This window comes from Pogona vitticeps, chromosome 6 (assembly GCF_051106095.1).
Source record: "Pogona vitticeps strain Pit_001003342236 chromosome 6, PviZW2.1, whole genome shotgun sequence".
Classification (NCBI taxonomy): Eukaryota; Metazoa; Chordata; class Lepidosauria; order Squamata; family Agamidae; genus Pogona; species Pogona vitticeps.
In genome coordinates this window covers 22,465,310-22,482,278 of record NC_135788.1, presented here as the reverse complement: position 1 = coordinate 22,482,278, position 16,969 = coordinate 22,465,310, and the positions used below count along the sequence as shown (strand labels likewise).

Genomic DNA, 16,969 nt, shown 5'->3' with positions numbered 1-16,969 from the left:
TATAGAAGTTGGAACTAGTTACTTCCAGGCTCACTGCATTACAGTAAGTTAGACAGAACTTGGAGATAGTTACTCTTTTTTGCACTGTAGCTTCCAGAATCCTCCAAGGAGTATGCCTGGGTGTCATGTCCTGGCTGCTGACAATCTCACCATCCTGTTTATGGATGCTTATTGATTAGAACACAACAATAGCCTTAAAAATAGCCCATTTATTTAAGAAAGCTCTGTCTAGCCTGCCTAATTAATTAAAGCCGTTTACTGAGAGGATTCTTAGATGTCTCAGGTTCCCCATTAATTGAAACAAAAATAGCCTGAAAAAATAAAAACGAAGATAAGAGCAAACAACAGTTTAGGTTTTTTTTAAATGTACTGTGGCACACAGCTCTCTTTCTTGTTTCTCATTTCTCTAAAGGGAGCCCGTGGGGCCCTGATCCAGATTGAGACCACCATCCACAGAGAAGTTGAAGTCTCCCCTTCCCTGTCCTTTCTGCCTCAACTTTTTCCTCCAGTTTGTGACTGGGAGTTAAAGAAATGACTGAAACCTCTGCTGGTGGCAATACTTCTCCAACTGACATGGTGGGCAAGGGCAAACTTTGGGCAGAAAGCATCTGGGGAAGAAAGGAGTAACACACTCACACCCACACCCACACACAACTAACTTAGGAAAAGAAGAAAGGAAGGCAAGTGCACCGCATTTCAGACAACCGATTCCCCAAAAATAACAAACATTTTTACTAGAAAAATATTTTTCCACACTAGATAGCCAAACCTTTCACTTTCTTAAGCTCTTTGGAATGGAGATTAAAAGACAGTAAGAGAACATGTGTAGCTCACAAAAAAAAAAAAAACACCACCCAGTCTGCTTATTATTCTGCTTATTTTTCTCCATTAAAAAAAAAAACTCAAGTAATATCGTTTCCACACTTAAGTTGCTTCTTTATTGGTTCTGATACTTCACAGTCCCAAAGGCTTGAATCTACTGTCCTAATCCAACATTCACCTTCCTTCATCCTTCAAATACTTTTCAGAACAAACCAGAAACAAATCCATCAGGATATGCATTGGGAGAGAATGCAACGATGCAAAACCTGTATAAATTAAGTGAGGGTGATGCTGGAAGGTGAAAACAGAAATGCACAATTCTGGGATGAGAAATTAGTCACGAATTCATGCTTCTTCCGTACTCTGCTGGTCGGTCTCCAGGGATTCATTGGAGGTGCTGAGCAGTTCTGATCCTCATCATTTCAGCCTGAACTTGGAAGTCCTATGTGTGTGCAGGTGGGAAGTACACTCCCAAATAGAAAAACTTCCCCTGTTGCCATGGTGATAAAAGTATGTTTCAAGCAGATTTGCAAATGCAAAAAGCAGCAATCTGCAAATTTATTGGCTACACAGACCTTAGAGACGTGACATTTTCATACTACAGCTTCCAGAATGCCTTAGCCTGCACGTCAGAAATGTATTAAAATGTCAGATTTCCAAACCTTGGTCATAAGGCAGAAAGTCTTTCATTCACTATGTCTTGATCTAGCTTGAGTGTGAAACAGCAGACAGCCTAAGATCTGGATGTGAATACAGTCTCACCCACAACAGGAGTGACTTCTTCTTTTTAAGGAAAAAAAAATCACCAGTTATATACATTAAACGCCTTACCCTCCAGGTGTTCTTCCTTGAGACAAACCACTTTAAATAGTTTCCAGGTTTCTTTACAAACAATGTTACATTTGCTAGTTTATAGTTTCCTGCCATGAGGTCTGTTAACATATATTTGAATCCATCTTACAACGCTGTAATCTTTGGGACTCTTTTCTCAAATCAACAGCACTTTTAAAAATGGCATTAAAGAGGTTCCTTGCTGTCTATTCCACCACAGCTTCATGGGTGTGCACTATTGAGGCCTCAGGCTTTGTCTATATAAACTCATTTAATGTTTTTATAGCCACGACGGTTCTTATCTGGCTTGTCATCTGTGGGCAAGTGATCTCTGACATGGGCAGGCCACAAACTCCTTTCCTTTGTGTGGACAGATATAAATGAACTGTTTGAAGGACAGGGCATTTCCTATTGTGCTATATCCGCTCTCTGATACTGTATTTTTCTGCATTGCAGCCAGTGATGGTCCTTCGTCTATTGTGTACATGTTTGAAATACAGCAAAGTTGGTCATGCGTTTGGAAACCGAGGCCATTCCACAGTAACAACGAATAACAGCCTTTTACTCTTGAGACAGAATGGACAGGCTTAGAACAGTTCAATCTATAATCAATGCAGATCAACATTCAACCCAATTTCATTAGTTTCCAAAAGTAAACCCATCCTAAATAAAGACCAGTTCCTTCTGTTTCCAAGGTTCAGAGCTTTTGCTCATGATGTCAAAACATACATAAGAGTTGGGTTTAAAAATCCTGGAAATCCCAAGCTTTTCAGAAGTACAAGATAGTTTAGGGAGAGAAAAACAATCCTCGGTAGGTGCTCACCAACCTATTAATCAGAGTGAGAAAGCTAAATCCTTGATGGATTTGAAAATCATTCTACCTTCCTTGAAATGATATTTCGTTCTGCTTTTATTCTATTGTCTTTTTACAGTATTACTGAACTGTTCTTTAAAGTTATATATTGTTTTTATGGCACTGGGCTGGCCCCACATTGGACTTAAGCAGCAGCTTTGGCCAAATCTGGAAGCTCTAATCAAATCAGCCTGATCTGGACCAATTTATATGAATTCTGAACTGAAGCAGAGTGGACAGATTTGGTTCTGTGTCGAACCAAAGTCAGTTTGGGCAGATTCAGGTTTTGGAAGATTTAAAATGGGGAGCACACTATCTGACCAGAAGAAAATAAAGAGATGGTGGAAATTGTATACTGAAGACCTATACAGAAGACATAAATAAATGACAGACTCCTTTGAAAAGGGATCCCATGACAAAGAAACTGCAGTTCTAGAAAGCAAAGATAAAGCTGCTCTGAAAGCAATAGGAAGAAATAAATCATCAGGAGCAGATCAGATATTGATAGAGCTGTTTTAAGCCACAGAGACAAAATCTGTCAAAATCCTAATAAGAATATGCCAACAAATATGCACGGGGGGGGAGGAGAAATAGTGGCCCCCAGACATTTAACAGAAAGGAGATGCCAAGGAGTACAGTAACTATCGGATCATTGCTCCAACAATTTCCATGCTGACTAGAAAGTAACTTTTAAAAAAATCTGTGCTAGACTAAATATACAGATTCAGCAAAGTGCTTTCTCTTTAATGGTTTATATAGAGCAGATATTCCTGAGAACTACTGTGTATGAAGGAATCTTGCTCACACAGGAGTCTGTTTTCAATCTTTTCATGGGGGAAAAAATAGCTGGCCTTCCCCTTGAAAAATATCTTCCTTTGATCAAAGTTATTTCATGTTTGACTCATCTTCCATCTGTAAATATGAGTGTGTGTGGCTGTGGTGACTCTCTGCCTAACCAGCCTGGGCAGACTTTCTAACTATCTGAGCTACGAAATGGAGACCAGTACCTCTACTTAGACATCTGTCAGGAATGCTAAGCCTTGCAGTTCTGGTATAAAGGAATAAAGAGCTTCACTTGCCTTCATTATTTCCAGGAGTGCTCAAGACAAAAATGCCTGTTTTGTATAGTCTGGGCATTTTATCTGTAGCTTTACTCCCTTCCTTTCAAATGATATTGCAGCCACTAAAGGAGCAATTAGGTGCGGCAGGATGATGGCATACAGCTGCTTCTTGTACTCCAGGACCAAGCATCAGGGAGGTCCGAGGGATCTACAACTCCTAGAATCCTTGAGTCATAGGTATGAGGGGCAGCTTTGCTTCTTCTAGCATTCTGAGGTTTTTTTTGCCAAAGAAACTAAAAGTAATTATTTAGTTAACTTTATTTAACTTTAAATAGAGTGTTCCATATTTCTGAGAATGGAAGTAAGAGCCTTTGCAGATCCTGTTCAGCCCTTTACCCCCCTCATGGGACTGGCAATCACATAATGGGCAGACTGTGGCTGTTGGCACTTCTGTCCTCTGTCCTCCATGGGTTGGGTGATGCAGCTGTGCAGAAGAATTAGACCTATGCTTAAATCATTATTTAAGAGCCTGATCACATAGGATTCTGGGTCACAGGGGGAGTCTATGCTTGTAGAGGACACCCACCCAGCTATGTGGACAGTGGAAGATCATCCAGAGGCCCATTGTCCTATCAGGGCCCACAATAAAATCCAGTCCTTGTCAAGGAGGCACAGTGAGGAATCAAACTCCCAACCTTTGCCTAAACCACTGAGCTATCCAGCAGCTATGAATCAAAGGAGGAAGACAGCTTGAACTGACCTTGAATCTGGATCCCTGACGCTGAAAATGTACTCTTTTTTAAAAGGCCTCCTCCAGTATGGCTAATTCAAACAAGTGACCACTCTAGGCTCTGATGGAGCTAATGCAAGTGTCACTTTTTGTACTTGGGGGTGCCAAAATGTAAATACCCAGCTTAGGCTGCTTTGTATGTAACCTTTTAAAAAGTGAATGCGGCTCCTTGAATTCTCTGGGTATATCAAATAAGTCTTACATAAAGATGTTTCCTTGTAGAATGGAACTATTTCTTTTGTCGTGCTTTCAAACAAATGGAGCCAGCAGACTTTAGCAGAAGATAGCAAATTTCTAGCAACTTGGTCCCTGAGGGCTGACACAGAGTTGTTAAGTTTTATGTTCATTTCGCATCCACTCATCGGCAACAAACTGTTCCACAGGAGGAGAAAGACAAAGATTGCTGAACTACTTAATATTTTTATTTAATGATTCCCCCCCCCTCTCTTTAGTAAATCTGTGCCGGTCAATAAGACAAAAGGATACATAGTGGTCATTGTCGTATCCCATCTTAAAACTTTCAAACCATGGATCGGCTATATTCCCTCTGTGCATAAGTTGGCGCAAACAGAGACAATAAAAGACCATTCCCCAGGCAAGGTGCCTACACAAGAAACACTGAATTAGTGGCTGTTGAGATATGTACGCCACCTGACAGAGGTCCATGGGCCCGAGGTGGATCCTAGTACTTTCTACTCCTTGCCCCTGTGAGGTGGCTATCAGCACTGCCGCTGAAGAGTCTAATTCAGACTCTTCTTCTAAGCTGTCAGAATGACACTGTGTTATTTTCAGAGACTCAGGTGCAATTGCCAAACACTCTGGCAGTGGGGAATGATCACTATACAGTGGTGCCTCTCAAGACGAGTGCTCCGTTTTACGACGAAATCACATTACGATGAAGTTTTTGCGATTGCAAAAGCAATCGTAAAATGATGTTTCCTATGGGGGAATTTCACTTTGTGATGTTCTCGCAAAACGACGATTTTCCTTCAGCTGATCGGCTGTTTCAAAATGGCCGCCGGGTAAAAGAAATGGCTCCCCGCTCTTTTCTGGGACGGATTTCTCACTGCACGGGCAGCGAAAATGGCCGCTCTATGGAGGATCTTTGCTGGACGGTGAGTTTCAAGCCCATAGGAATGCATTAATCGGGTTTTAATATGTTTCTATGGGCTTTTTAATTTCGCTTTATGATGTTTTCATTCTACAGCGATTTCGCTGGAACGAATTAACATTGTAATGCGAGGCACCACTATATTTAAAATAATTGAGATATTATCTCAATCTCAGACATAAAAAACTAGTATAGTTGTTTATGCCTTTGACTGTTAATCTATCCAGCACTGATCAATTGTTCATTCCCTGCCTCTGAATTCAAAGAGAACCCCACCTCTCTGCTCTGTGCTTCTCTTTCCCTCTTTAGAGTCTGTTGCTGAAAGCAGTTGTGTTTTGTTAGTTTGCTGTTTGATCTGTTTAATTGCAAATAATGAAACACTTTCTTCTTGGTCTTACAAATGTCTCAGACTGAGTTTGAGATTGTAAGTGCCAGTTAATGAGAATAGCTTTTGGGGGACTTGAAGCTATTCCGCTCTGTGACTCCCTGCACTTCTGCTGTGCAGATAGAGGAATTTAACCAGAAATTCAATACTCTGCAGCATGCCCAACCATTTGCTAGGTTGGCTGTGACTGATGGGAGCTGGAACCCAATACCATCTGGAAGTTGCTGACCTCTTGAGTAAGTAGTATCACAATTAAATAATGGCTCATTATCAGTATAAAGCAGCTTCTTGTCATCTGAGACTGAAATATGAGCAGGACTGTAGCCTTTGTGTGAAAATCTGGATGTTTTCATGGACAGCATGAAATCTCCAACTCCTAACAGCTATGCAGAAACATTCATGGTTTACTTCATGCGCTAGTCATGCATGCCTACTGTATTTTATCATGCTACTTATTTCTCTTTGAATTCAGCAACATTTTTCCCTTCAGATCTTGCTTTCAGGAAGATGAAGGCTGCTATCTCCAAAATGGAGGCCAACAAATCAGAAGGCAGAATTGGAAAGGCAACTTATGAAAGAATTAGAAAAGTTTCTTAAGGATATATTGCTGAAAACCAATGTCTAGGTAATCCATGCTCTCGTATTTCCAATAGCTGTGTACAGATGTGACAACTGGACAGTGGATGAAGCAGACTGGGAAAAATTGATTATTTTGTTATGAGGACAGCCTACACATAATAGGGATCCCCAGAAAGATTAATAAATGGGTTGTAGAGCACTTGCATTCTTAGCTAAAGCTAAAATGACTGAACTGAGGTTTTAATACTGACATATCATGAGAAGACAAGATTCACTGGAAAAGATGATGATGCTGACAGAAGTTGAAGGCATTAGAAAAAGAGGAAGCCATAACATAAGATAGATTGACTGAGTAAAAGTAGCAATATGAAGAGCAATGTGCACAGAAGTTGAGGGAAAGCTAATATGCTTCATTAAGCAAAATAATGTGCAAACAATATAAAATATACACAAAAGATGGTGTAAAAATTTATTCCCTCATAGAAGAGCATGTGATTGCAGCCTACATTAAACATCTTAAATATTGAAGGGCCTTCAACCTTGTTTAGCTAATGACTATGTGAGGTGAAAGGTTGGCTTTGATTATCTATGTAAAGTCATGTTCTACTTTAATAAGGTTATTCTGGATTTCAATTAGAACAGGCAACCCTTTCCTATAATTTAACGTTTATTTAGATACATCAACAAGTGGAGCTACAGTTCAGAATTTTTTAAAAAATCTAAAGACTATTTCAGGGTTAATTTCTAATAAGAGTACCTAATTTCCTTTGGTAGACTAAAAAGAATACCATTTACCAAAATCTGGAGCTCCATTATGTTTTCTTCTTGTTCTGTAAATACAGAACAAGGAGAAAACATAGAAAACAAAATACTGCTCTGTGAATGTCTTTTTCAGTAGTTTTGAGAGCCCTCCCCCGCATTCCCATGACTCTATCCTCCTTTCTCTTGACCCTCTGCCCCATGTTCTGGTGACAGGAAGTGGGTTGGATTTTGGAGGCTGGATTTCAATTTCAAGGATTCTCTTGCTATCCAAAAAGCCAGCAATAGACTGAGGTCACCAGGTCCCTCACATACCTTCCTCTTTGTTTTCCTGTCCTGGGGGCAAGAGCTTTGAATAACAATTCTTCTCTCCTTGTAATTGAGGACATAAAAGCCCCTCTAGGAGGTTCAGATTCAGAGTTTTACAAGCAATGTTCTCTCAGCATGCCCTAGACTCAACCTATTGTGCCTGCTTTGTGTTGTTTTAAAGGCTGCCTTTATGATCTACCCTGCTGTAGCCTGTAATCAAGACCAAATCCCATTGTGCTAAGAACTATATGGAAAAGTAAGGAGCTGTGATCTTTGCCTCAAAGGAGATAACATTGAAGATAAGCACTATGAAAGGTGGAAATAAGATAGATCTTATTCTTACCTCAGCCTGGTCAGCTGGTATTGCTTATGGCTCCGATATCACTTGTCCTGTGGTGAAATTAATCAAAAGACCTAATGTCAAGAGTTGTACACAATTATTGCTCTGTATAATAGAAAACGTTGTCCAGCCAGATCTATGTACGTATCCCTGGGATATCTGGAAGTTGAGCCAGACATATCCCTGGGATAGTTTAGTGTTTTAAAGTAATTTTATAATGTATATATCTTTTCTTTGTTGTACACCACCTAGAGTAGCAATTTGCTAGATGGGCAGCATATAAATTTGATAATAAAAGACGCAAACAATCAAACAAGCTGCAGCTTCTCCTCCTTAAATTAAAAGCCTGTTGAAGCTTAAGAGATGCTCTATCTTCTGCCTGAAGATCTTCACTGAGGAAGACTAAGGTAGTTGATTCCACTGTCAAACTGCTCTTAGAGTCAAGACATTTCTATCAGTTAAATATACTATCATGTAAATTATGCCCATTAAATTTAGTCTGGCCCTCTGGGGAACCAGTCTACCTTCCTCTATTTTAAGCCTTTCAGACATTCTAAGGATTTGACTACAGAGTAGAAAAAACGAGAATGGCTCTGTTAAGAAACCACACTCAGAAAGTCTGGTTCCCCTAGGTAAATTCAGTTTAGTTGACCACACAGAAGTCAGCAAAGAGTGTAAAGGAAATTGGTGATCATTCCTGTTTGCAGCTTGTTAAGGTAGCTCTGCTGCAGCCATACATATTTGCAGTAGACATTGTTACTCTTTCTGAGTAATGGCACCAGAAATTTAAAAAAGAAACGAAACGAAACAGAATAGAACAGAAAGGGAAGAAAGAAAATAAGCAGACCTAGACATCAGGTTGGCGGAAGAGAGAGCTCAAATGGCAGCCGGTTTCTCTGTTGCCCTGCCTTTCTCACAGCTGCTGTATTTAGGTGGAATAGCTTCAAACAGACCATCTGAATACCAGAGGAAAAGGAGCATGCCCTATTGCTTTTATTACTTATCTTTTATTTGTTTGGTAGAGTTTGTTTTCTGTCCCTGTAATTGGATCAGACCCTTTTTATTTGTTATTGTTTGTCACTTCTTTCCTGAGTACCTTTTGAGAAGCAAGCACAGATCTTTTTCTTCATTCTAGAAACTCCATTTTGTCGTTTTTCCTTCTGATTGCAACAACGGCTGATAACTGAGTGAAGTTCGCTTCTTTGTCTAGAGTGACGATTTCTACTTCAGAAAGGTCGAGACTGGGTGTCCCAAGGAAGGACTGGTGAGACCGGGATTTCTCCACACACAGACACCCGCTTTGTACTCTGCTAACAAAAGGAATAACAAAATTATTAATATATAAATAAATCACATATATAGGAATTAAGAGAAGTTGTATGCAGGGGAGAAGAAGCAACGGGGTGAAATATTTATTTATTTATTTATTTATTTATTTATTTATTTATTTATTTATTTATTTATTTATTTATTTATTTATTACATTTCTATCCCGCCAACCTAGTCATTTCGACTATGCTGGGCAGCATACATCAAACACAACAAAAACGATTAAAATAAGCTGGTCATGTGAAAAGAAAAGGACAGAACATTCTGAGAAACAGATGAGTGTGTGCTAGGGTGGGTGAGGGGGAGAGTGCTGGAATTTGGTCTTGCAACCCCCTCCCCTCTCCAAACCAATCCTCACATAATGAAAGTAATAGGAATCAGGATAGGAGAGTGCCAGGAATGGATGAGGGGAGGTAATCTGTACTTCTTATACAGCTTCCCTGTGATTCAACAGTAATCACAAATGTAACATATTCTTGGGAAGAAAAAAAAAGAAAGGCATCATGAGAAAAGAGAGAGCACAGATTTGCACACAATTACCTAAATTCTCTTACCCAGTTACCCTGATGTAGTAGAAATGGCTTAATTTTTAGAAGCAAATTGCCTCATGTTATGAAATTGCTGCAGGCCTTTTAGCGTTTGTTCAAGGGAGTTGTATGAGGTGAAACCGAAAACTGCTGTTTATACAGCATAACATGTGATCACCACAGCAAAGATGGTGAGGTCATCGTAGCCATTTAACAGATGGCAAAGCAGCGAGAAAACAATATGGCAATACATTCATTAAAGACATAAATAGAGATGGGGGCGAACTGCCGAACTGGTGGTTCATGCTGGTTGGTGTTTTGGCCAAACAGGGGTTCAGTGTTTTCCCAGCCCCATCTCCTCTGGCAGGCATCCACTCAGAGGCAGCACCCAGTGGAGTTGTGGCAGGGAAGTCTGGACACTGTCTCTAAGTCGATGCCCTTAGAAGAGGCAGGGCCGGGAAGTGCTAAACACCTGTTTGGCAAAAAAAAAACCCAAACTTGGCACGAACCAGTGGTTCATGGCCATCTCTACATATAACATTGTAATTAGGGTTGCACATCTTGTCCCCCATCTCCATGCATTCATTCATCTGAAGGGCTGAATAGATTCTAGGTGCATTACAGATTTTCAATTGTAGGATCTGTACATCTGTTTGGAAATCCCCATAAAAGATCAGTGTTTGACTTCTCCATACACACAGAGGCTCTCTCTGTACAGATTACCACAGGGCAAGTCCAAAATGTTTTGTTGCCATGGAGAGAGCAGCAAATGGCAACCCTTCATTCCCAAGTATGCTAGCTACTCCAGGCCTGATTTTGGTGCTGAGGCAGAAAATAATGCAAGTACCACTCTCAGCAATGAAAATATGATGGTAGGAATGTAAATAAGTAACAATTTTCCATTCCTTAATGATACATTCAATACGATGGACTTACATAGGCAGCCTCCTCAGCCTCACTGTACTTCAGAGATACACAAAGTGCAGATGGGTTGGGTGCTCATGTGCCCACAAGGCTGTTTCTGGGGTCTTCAGTCTCCTTCATAGCCCTCCAGCACCACCTTCATTCCAAACAACATTTTGAGCAAAAACGTAGTTTTTTTCTGCTCCTGGAGGCCCCCAGGAACAGAGGTTTTCTCATGGAAGGCTCCTAGACTTTAAACCTTCCCTGATTTAAAACATCAAAATCAGAAGTAGACTTCCAGTTTTGAGGCAGTTTCTGAGACTGGTACAGCCTATGGGAGTTACTGTGGATAAAAAATCTGGCCTTCAGGTAAACCAAAGTCGTCAGCTCTGCTCTACTTATCAACCGGTGTCCCTGGCTATACATGTATATGAATTGTTCAAAATATCAATTGAATGTAGGAAGATTCAAAATAGAAGTAGCTGCATCCATCTTGATTCCTGTTCTCTATGCATTAACTAGCACATTTACATGGTCTGCCAACACTAATTCAGACTGTCAAGTTACCAAGGTGGTCTCATTTCCCCCTTTACCAAATATACTTATTTCCTGTTGCTAGTGTTTCTTCATATTGTTTACTGAAACCATAAAGTTCTGTAAGAGCAAAGGAAGAAACCCAGAAGTCTCAAGTTAAATTGCATTGTTGAGAGCTGTCTGTCACTTCAGCGTCTATTTTTGTCCTTCATTACAACCACTGCTGATTTTAAGAGGCTGCCTCAGAGCCAAAGGCCAGTTATAATCTGTATGAAACAAATAAATATACAGTACGTATCCCTTCTGTAAGGTCAATACCAAGTTGTTCCTTGTGCCCTGAAACATACCATGCTTTCTTTATATATTTTAATTATTCGGCCCATATGGAAATATTTAATAATGCAAGCTTTAGAAATTCCTCTCCTTGTCTGTGAACAGGACATATTTGATGAAACTTGCAAAGGAATGTAAAACACTTTCAATGGCACATATAATAATATACAGTTTATGCTTACGCCACCAAGCCCCCATCTCCCATCAGAAGCGCATTAAAATCACTTTCTGGGTCTGATTTGAGGAACACATTTTATGCACGCACGCACACAAACATTCAGTGTCCTTGAGCTCCCTCTCACATATGGGAAACATCTTTGTTTAACTCTTTTTGTGTGGGTAGAAGAAAGATCAATGTTTGGAAACAATTTGGTTCAGGAACCCCATGTCACTAAATCAGTACGTTTTGTGCTCTACGGTTATAAATCAGTAAATGGACTAGAAGCTTCACTGAAGATACACTTCTTGTGGCAGGGGGATAATTTGGGGGCCCTTCTGTACCATGAGAAGAGAGGAACAGTTTCACACTGCTGAATTCCTCCATGTCTTGAATGCACAGCTACATGGAGAAAATGTGGATCCGGAGAGAGGCAATAATGTGGTATAATCAATTGTTAGGATATTTGTTAATGTAAATGGCAATGTCCTTTAAAAACAAACATACTTGACTTAACGTTTGGTGTTTTCAAGCAATGTTTCTTTAGCAATATCAGAGCTTAGCGTTTTGCCAGGGAAGGGAGGAGGTGGAAGAGAAAGCCTGTTGTCAAGGCAGCAAGAACAACAGGTATTGGACCGAACAATCAACATTAAAAAACAGCTGGCTGTATGAACAAAGAAATGCCCTCCTGTTTTTCTGAGTGAGTCCTGCATGAAAAAAAGGAAGCAGTGAAATATGACCAAGCTGGCTAGTGCAGTGTTTAGAAAAGTGTCTACCTGGAAGGAAGGAGGGAAGCTGATCAAATTACTGCTCTGATGCAAATGATCAGTAGACTGGTATCTCTACTGGAAATGCTGCAAGCAGTGTGTACAAATGTCTGCTGCTTGATGAAACCAGTAAATAAAGAGATAGGAAATATTGTTGGATTTTCCCTCTCTCCCTCTGTGGAGTGTAAAACATGTGGAGTTCACCATATTGGAGTAGACTTACATAGACCATCCCAAGGATCTGATTGAAGGGGCCACCACTGTATGAAGTGGTGAAGTAGGTAAGAAAAAATGGCACAGGTTTTTCATGACAAACAGTTTAATGTATAAGTATGGTGGCAGGGAAGCCCTTCCCTGTTTCATGTATGTGTGTTATAAAATGCATGGAATATAGCTTTCTGGAATCTTAGAAAAGAAAGGTTCTCCAACATGTGGAGAAAATATTCAGGGCATGCAACTTACACGTAGAGGCATTCTACCAAATTGCTGGCTGGGGTCAGGGACAGATGGTACATTACAGCACCCCCTTTTAGGTACGTTTACTGTACTGGATAAGGAAGTCTATATATAGCTAAAGAAACTTGGTTTCTGGAAATGGTCATATATATGTGCATGATTTACATAATGTCTTTCAGTTATGTTTATTTTGGATGGTCAGCCATAGATCATGGGCAGAATCCTGTCAAACACCAATGTAACATAACATAACAGACTGGAGAGAGTGCCCAGTCAAACCAGTTGGGATCCCACTTAGGTAAGAGGGGTTGGGACAAAATCCTCAAACATTGGCCCACTTAAGTAACAGCCTGTTATATGAGCAGAAAGACAGAATACAATTTTGCCCTGTAAGAGATCAACAGAGACTTCCACAAGAAAAGGTTACCATACCGGTGGAACTATTTTTTTCTATTTTCTCTGAATAAAACTCAACAATATGTTTATTTCTTTTAAAAGCCAGTAACTCTCTTCCCCTCCTTTCCATATATATATATGTATATTCACGCATATAAATAGAGATAGACATATTCATATTCATAGGTATATAGATGTTGATATGGATGTAAATGTGGATGTAGATATAGATAGCTGGCTTTAGTCACTAAGATGTTTGATAATGTTTCAATCAGCTGCCTGAAAGAAGAAGAAAAAAGAAATTTAATTATTTATAAAGCCATTTAAATATTTAAGTTAAGTGAATTTTGTATCATAATTACCGTATTTTTCGCTCTATAAGACGCACCTTTCCATAAGACGCACCGATTTTTTAGGAGAAGAAAACAGGAAAATATAATCTGTTTTCTTCGTTCCATAAGATGCACAGACTTTCCACCCCCCTGTTTTGTGGGAAAAAAGTGAGTCTTATGGTGCAAAAAATACAGTAATCTTCATACTGGAACTCTGCTACTGAAAGAGATGTGTTCCCTTGAAAGGCTATTTTTATTGTAAAATAAGGTAATAACTTCAGGGATGAAAAACAGTAGAAAAATGTTAAGAGTCAGATATTTCTATTGAGACAGCCACTGAATTCACAAACACTTCATTAAACTATTAACCCTTTTCTCTTAAATTTGTTATCTCTCCTTTGTATGGAGGAGCTGACTCACCAAATCCCCATTGATTCAATGGGCCTCCTATTTGCAATTTACCACTGGATTTCAGTCATTATTTTGGTAGTTCAGATTGATTTTGAGCTTAAACAATTTATGAAACAACCCAAACTCCAATTTTGTTTCTTCTCATTTTCCCATCTTAAAGGTGTCCTCTCCTGTTTGTGATTTTAAAATAGTAGAAGATTTATGTGTATTTTTACATGAGCAACATTTTCTAATATACATGTATTCTGTTTTCAGGTTTTTTTTCTTGTCTCAAAATATGCAATACCCTAATATACATATTTTGGTATGCAGTTCTGGTTTGGAGTGCTGCACCAGAAAATTCCGAAAAATGGGAATCCCTGTTTTGGATTCTACTTCAAATATTGATTTGGGAATTATAAAAAATAGGTAAGTTCTGCTGAAATGCACATTGAATGAAATGGTCCCTCATTCCTACTACATTACAGATAAGCTAGAAGTTTAGTCACATATGTATAATATATGTATACCTTCACTATATGTATTCTTCCCCACTTTCTCTTGGCCTAGAAAATTCAGATTCTGAACAAACAAAATAACCAAATGTGGTCTTCTGAAAGATAACAAATCAACTTGTATATTAAAATGCTTAGTATTTATTTAATGATTTCACAGAGTGTTCGAGCACTTATTAAATCATTTGCCTTTAATTATCTTTGCAGTGCATAATAAAATGTTCTTTATCTAGGTACCATGTCACCGCATGTGATATTTTACTGCAAACTGCCTTGTATACAGACTTTCTTGGAACCTATCCTAGAAAAGGCATGAATAAACATTAATGAATAATTCTGACCTTCCTTAAGCTTTTGCTGTAAAACTATCTTCTAATTTATGAACTGATTTTTAAAGGATTTTTGATTAGATGACTCATCAGATGAACACAAATAAGAAGTTCATTGGTCAAGAGCAGTGTGTCGATGTCTCTCTCCACCCCCTCAAATCCGAAACATTTCCAGGGAGATTAGGCTTGAAAACCTGCATTTGAGGGACCTCTGTCCTCTTTTCGTACTTAAATCTGCCAAGTGCTGACACAAATTCTAAGGTGGGACAAGACATCTCTATTTTTATGTCCTGCGGAGCATCTGGGATCTTTAAAAGCAAGAAAGGCTTTATGATTTACGATCTTTAATTGTCTCATACGGATGCTAGACAGAATAGATTATCACGAGAAACCAACATAATGCAGATGTTCTGACGCTGACACCCTGCTGGAGGGAGTATTTTCCCCTCCTTTAAGGGAAAAAAAAAAGAGTTTTACATCTTCTCATTTTACTTGACACATTTTCTATTTATATCTATGTTTGGAGAGACATTTATAGTCAAAAGCAAAGTTTCAGAGCTGACTTTCCTACAAGATACATGCATTGCCCTAAAATTCTGTCAAGCATGAACTCAACATGAAACCGTCCCACCAAGTTGCTCCATAAATCCACAGTGAAAACAGACATCTCCAAGTGGGAGTGAATGCATTGCCATGAATACTTTCCTCTAGTTGGTGTCTTTTCCCCCCAAATGGAACTCTTACTTCAGTGGCCCTAAAGAAGAGGCTGCAAACATACTAGAGATGCAGCATACTAGAGAAGGCTATTGCTGGTCAATATGTAATTATTTAGTAACATCCTCCTCAGAGTTCAAATTAAAAATCTTCTCATAGTGAAATCCATTCCCCAAATGAAGGGCAAGAGAGAGAAAATATTTGCAGAAAAAATGAAGACCTATGGGAGAGCCAGAGTGTTGTGGTAGATAGAATGTTGCATTAGAACTCAGGAGACCTGGATTCAAATTACCACTGAGCCATGAAAACTCAATGGGGCTGGCAGTGGCAATGGTAAATCTCTTCTTGAACACCTCACATTCTTTGAAACCTCTACTGAGGTCATTGTAAGTCAGAAGTAGCTTGGCAGCATGAAACAACAGCAAAGGGGTTAAGAAATATCCAGTTTTGATAGATGTACATTTCAGCCTAGTGAGAAGAAACCCATGAGCAGGTGATAATCAGCTTGCTCAGTCTCCTGTGAAAGTACTAACTATTGAGAGACAACTTCAGGGCTTTTATTCTCCTTTCTTTGACTTTTTCATTTTCATTCTTTCCAGTTGTAGTTCTGCAAAAGAGAACCCACATCTCAGGGTACTACAGGTTGTGTCTAGAGATGGGCACAAACCGCCAGTTCGGCAGTTCGTGCTAGTTTGTTTATTGGCTGAACAGTTGTTTGTTGCTTCAAAGCCCTGCCTCCTCTGGCAGATGCACAGTCAGAAATAGTTGATGGGCTTTCCTGCCCCGCCTCCTCTGTGTGCTGCCTCTAAGTGGGCATCCACTAGAGGGGGGTGAGGCTTCGAAGCCTCAAACACCTCTTCGGCTGATAAATGAACTGGCACAAACTGCCAAACTGATGGTTTGTGCCCATCTCTAGTTGTGTCCTATATTTTTCTGTATAAATATTACACAATATGTTTCAGCCCAATATATATCCTAGGGTAGTGGTCCTTGAAATGTTGGCTCATGGACCCTCTTAAGGTTTGATGAAAGCCACAGAATCCCTTCCCAGAAATACGTGCATAAACATAAACTTATGGATTTTTGCATACTATCTTCCAAGTAATAGGAAAATTGTGGAAGGAAAAAAAATAGAAAGGTTTGTGTCTAGTTCATGGACTCCCTGAAGCTCATCCGTTGACCTTGTAGGGTCCCCAGGTTAAGGATCTCTGTTCTAGGGCCTTCCTCAGGGATGACTGGACTAGTCTAAGAGAAAAGAAATACCCAAATAGGTATACTTTATTTTCTATCCAGTGATGACAGACACATCCTAAGATGCAGTGTTTCCTTTGTTATTTAAGTGAGTATGGTTTTCAGTTCTCTCCCCACTCCTCTGCTTACTTGGAAACTTTACTTAGACCAGAAAAGGCCGGACATGTCTTTATGAAAGAGGGCATATTAACACTCA

The 16,969-nt window shown here is 39.5% G+C and overlaps 1 long non-coding RNA gene across 1 annotated transcript; it reads left to right on the top strand.

Moving 5' to 3' along the window:
• The first annotated feature begins 872 nt into the window (after window positions 1–872).
• LOC144583819 (uncharacterized) lies at window positions 873–16,629 on the top strand. The gene is made up of 2 exons (XR_013537789.1): window positions 873–12,671; window positions 14,241–16,629. It is a non-coding gene; the product is annotated as an uncharacterized LOC144583819 (long non-coding RNA).
• Window positions 16,630–16,969: the final 340 nt, after the last annotated feature.